Here is a 3919-nt window from a genome sequence, read left to right as displayed (position 1 = left end):
AATTTAAAATGGACAAAGGATTGGAATAGACTTTTCTCCAAAAAAGACATATAAATGGCCAAAAAGCACATAAATAGATATTCAACATCACTAATCATCAGGGAAGTGCAAAGCAAAACCACAATGAGATGTCACCTTACACCCATGAGGATGGTTACTGTAAAAAAGAAAAAAAAGAGAAAAACAGAAAATAACAAACGCTGACAAGAATGTAGAGAAACTGGAACTGTAGTGCACTTGGGGTAGGAATGCAAAATGGTGAATCCACTATGGAAAATAGTATGGTGGTTCCTCAAGAAATTAAAAGTGGAGCTACCATATGATCCAGCATTCCCATTTCTTGGTACATATTCAAAAGAATTGAAAACAGGTTCTCAAAGAGATACGTGCACTCCTATGTTCACTGCAGCGCTAGTCACACTAACCAAGAGAAGGAAGCAACTTAAACGTCCATCAGCAGACGAATGGGTAAGGAAAATGTGGCATTTACATACAATGGGATACTTTTTCAGTCTTAAAAAAAAGGAAATCTTGGCACATGCTACAACACGGATGAACCTTGAAGACATTATGCTAAGTGAACCGAGCCAGCCACAAAAAGACAAACACTGCATTATTCCACTAGAGGAGATATCACATCCCCCTGTCCAGCTGCCCTCTCCCCTCCTGCAGCCCTCTTTCATCTGCCTCCATCAAAACCAAACTAGTGTCTGACATTTGTTTGGTGCATTTGAGTTTTATGAAGCACTTTCCCATTTATCACCTCCTTTAGATTTTGATCTTCAAACTACTTCGTGAAATAGTTTTTCATTCCCCCTTTCCACAAGGAAAATGAGGTGCGGAGTGGTGGTAATTTGCCCAAGTTCACATAACCCACCTTTCTTATGCCTCCTTTACTTAAGATCTTTCCAATCTCTTAATAGATTTATTTATAAGGAGGTTTAAATGATGGATAGCTTCTTTACATGTTCCTTCTAAGAACCGTTAGCTTTATGAAAGGGAGCTTTACAAAAGCAACAACAACACGTGTCTGTGCAACGACTCCCCAGCCGTGAGACTCTTAGACGTCGTTATTGTTTGTGCCTATCCCGGAGAATGATTACATGCAGAACAGAAGCTGGGCCCTGGGGAAATAGACATTATTATTTTTCAAGTGAAGGTGTAATGGGTATACATTTTTGCAAGCTGTAATAACTAAATCTGAAAATCTGCATTTAGAAGAGACAATGTCACCCACTGTGTGCCTTCCACCTCACAAGGACATCTGAGTAAGGCCTGCACCTTTCCTGAAGCCCCGAACCACAAGAACAATGTGTTCAGATAGATTGGATACACCCAAGAGTATTCGCAGAAATTAACTGAACAGCACTTTAAGATCATGTTCCTTCAATAGCCACAGACCATTCTGCAGGATGACTAAATGCCCAGTTAGCGTAAACCACAAAGAGTTAAAAGGATGAAGCCCAGGAGCCTAAACCTGGGAGCCCAGCTTTGAAGTTCTCTCTCAAGGGTAGGCCCGGGGAGGGAGCACTTGAAACGGAGGAAACAGGAAGTGCCTAGATAAAAGTTTATTTCATTTCCTAGGGGGTGGTCTTTCTAGAATCGCTCTTCCAGGAAACCAGTCCTTTCCCATCTCAATGTTGAGGTTTCCTGGGAAGAAATAAATAACCTCTTCCATCAGAGGGTGGAGGATCAGCTAGTCCGTAAAAAGCTGTAGAAATCTGAGTTTGCCCCAGTCGATGTGATCAGCTGGAAGGAAGGACTTTGAAGGAGGGGCAGGGGAGAGAAGAGCGGCCCGAGGAAGAGGCCGCAGTCAGGCTAGCCTTCGAGAGGGAGAGCGCAAGCAGCTCACAGCAGAAGCAGAGATAGGAAGCAGGTAGCCGAGGGTGTTTATTCGCGAGAGTCCAAGGCCCAGCTCCATCCCTGGGGAAGAGCCTAACTGCAGACACTGCAGAGACGGTGCAGAGGGTGGTACCTCGGGGTGGGGAGAGAACATCAGCGAATACACCGAGCCCCGTGGAACTGAGACCTTCCATTAAGCCGACCTCAAATAATCCCATCTTGTCCGCAGCCCCCTAGAAGTAGCATGGCTAGAACCGTCGGATTTGCGTGGACCACAGTGCCCCCTGGTGGAGGTGCGCTGGGGTGCCACCCACTTTGGACCTCGGGGCTGAGCAAAGCCAGGTGCACTTGGAACAGGGTTGCAGGATTGTGGCTTCCTTTGCACACACAATTTCTGCATCTTCCCACATATCAGATTGTTCAGTTAAGATATGCTGGCTGCAGCTATATAGGCAGCATGCTGCCTTTAGAAGATTACTTTCCCCACCCCGTCATGTTCAACCAAAGCCCACATTCCCCACCGCCTCCCCCACCCTGCATTCAGCTGCTCCGCCCTTCCTTTCCCCGAATGCACAGCACTCAGATCACTCAGATGTCTGTCTTCACATGCTCCTCAGTTAGATGCCGCTTCCCCAGCTCAGCTTTCCCCGCAATCCCCAGCTGCCTCTTCTGTTCCCATCCCCTGGTCCTTCCTTCTCTTCACCAGCCCCCTTCTGATGAATCCTGCCAGCTTGTGCATGACGGAGGCAATGTGGTGTGGGGATCCCACCAGACTTTCTTAGTGATTTTGATATTTGTTGAAGCTTCAAAAAGCTCTTTCGACCAAAGAGATATTTGTTGGTATTGCAGAGAGCCCTGTCCCATCGCAAGGTGGGGTGTAAACTGCCAGCACCCTGGCTGACCTCTGACCTCCGCCGGCACGTGGCTCTGTTACAAACCGCAGGCTTGTGAGTGCAGCCAGGCCACGGGTCAGCACTTCTCTGAAAGGGGGAGCGTCCTGAGAGAAAGAGGACCAGAGGCTTGAACGTACGAGTGTTGGTTTCTGAATATACATGAGGCTCAGCCTTATTCCTGAATACAATCAGTAGTAGCATTTTGAGAGAAATACTTTTACTTGAGTAGAGCTTGCCTTGAACTAAGAAATTTGTAAGAGTTAAGAGATAGAAAGAGATGCTGTTTTTCTCATAATAAATTTATTTCCATGCCTACAGGTGTTTTTAGAGACCTTTTCAATACAGAAACTGAGCTGAATGTGGTGCTTTTCTGAAGTGTGAAGTAACAGTAAATAATGTCTACCTAATTCTGAAACATTTGGAGACTTCACAGAAGCCTCGAGATGATCTTGTAATAATTGTAAAATAAAGTAGGAAACAGACCTGAGACCTGAATAAATATAGAGGGCAGAAAAACAACTCACTGTAGTCTAAATATAAGATACAAGGCAATTCTTTTAAACTTCCAGTATAAAATACACCTCAGACCAAAAAGAATGGACCAAATGAACCCAAACAACTCTCCTCTTCAGTGTCAGAGCCGCGCAGTTTCTGGCGTAGGGTCGGGTGTGTGGAGAATGTTGGCATCTGGGAGACGGGTTACAAGGTATGTTAAAGAGCTAATGGAAGCCTCAAATTTCTTTTGCCTAAAAACGTTTCTTTTTTGGAGAATTTCTGGGAAACTACATTAGATCGTTTTAAAAAATAATTCCTAGGCGTTGCCCTGTTGACAGCCAACACAAACACTGCAACCCCCTGGATCAAAGAAACTGCTCCATCAAAGAAAAAGTGGACAACTCCAGGAATACGATCTTCCAAACTGTTAGATAAATGCCGCCCAAAGAAGAGGAAAGCACAGGATGTTTGGAAAGGAGGCAGCAGATTTCTTTAAATGCTGAGAATTTAAAAGAATTTTTAAAATAAAAATAATAGTAGTAGTAATTGTAAAACAGCAGCTATTTACTGAGCGTTTGTATGTCCCAGCGCTGTCTGCTGAGACCGTGCCACAGACTGTTCCATTCTAACCTCACAAAACTCCAGTGAGGTAGGCACTATTATTTTTATCAACATGGTGGACTTTTTTT

The sequence above is a fragment of the Camelus bactrianus genome, chromosome 14 (assembly GCF_048773025.1).
Source record: "Camelus bactrianus isolate YW-2024 breed Bactrian camel chromosome 14, ASM4877302v1, whole genome shotgun sequence".
NCBI classification, from domain to species: Eukaryota; Metazoa; Chordata; class Mammalia; order Artiodactyla; family Camelidae; genus Camelus; species Camelus bactrianus.
Note: the sequence above shows the minus strand (reverse complement) of the source record.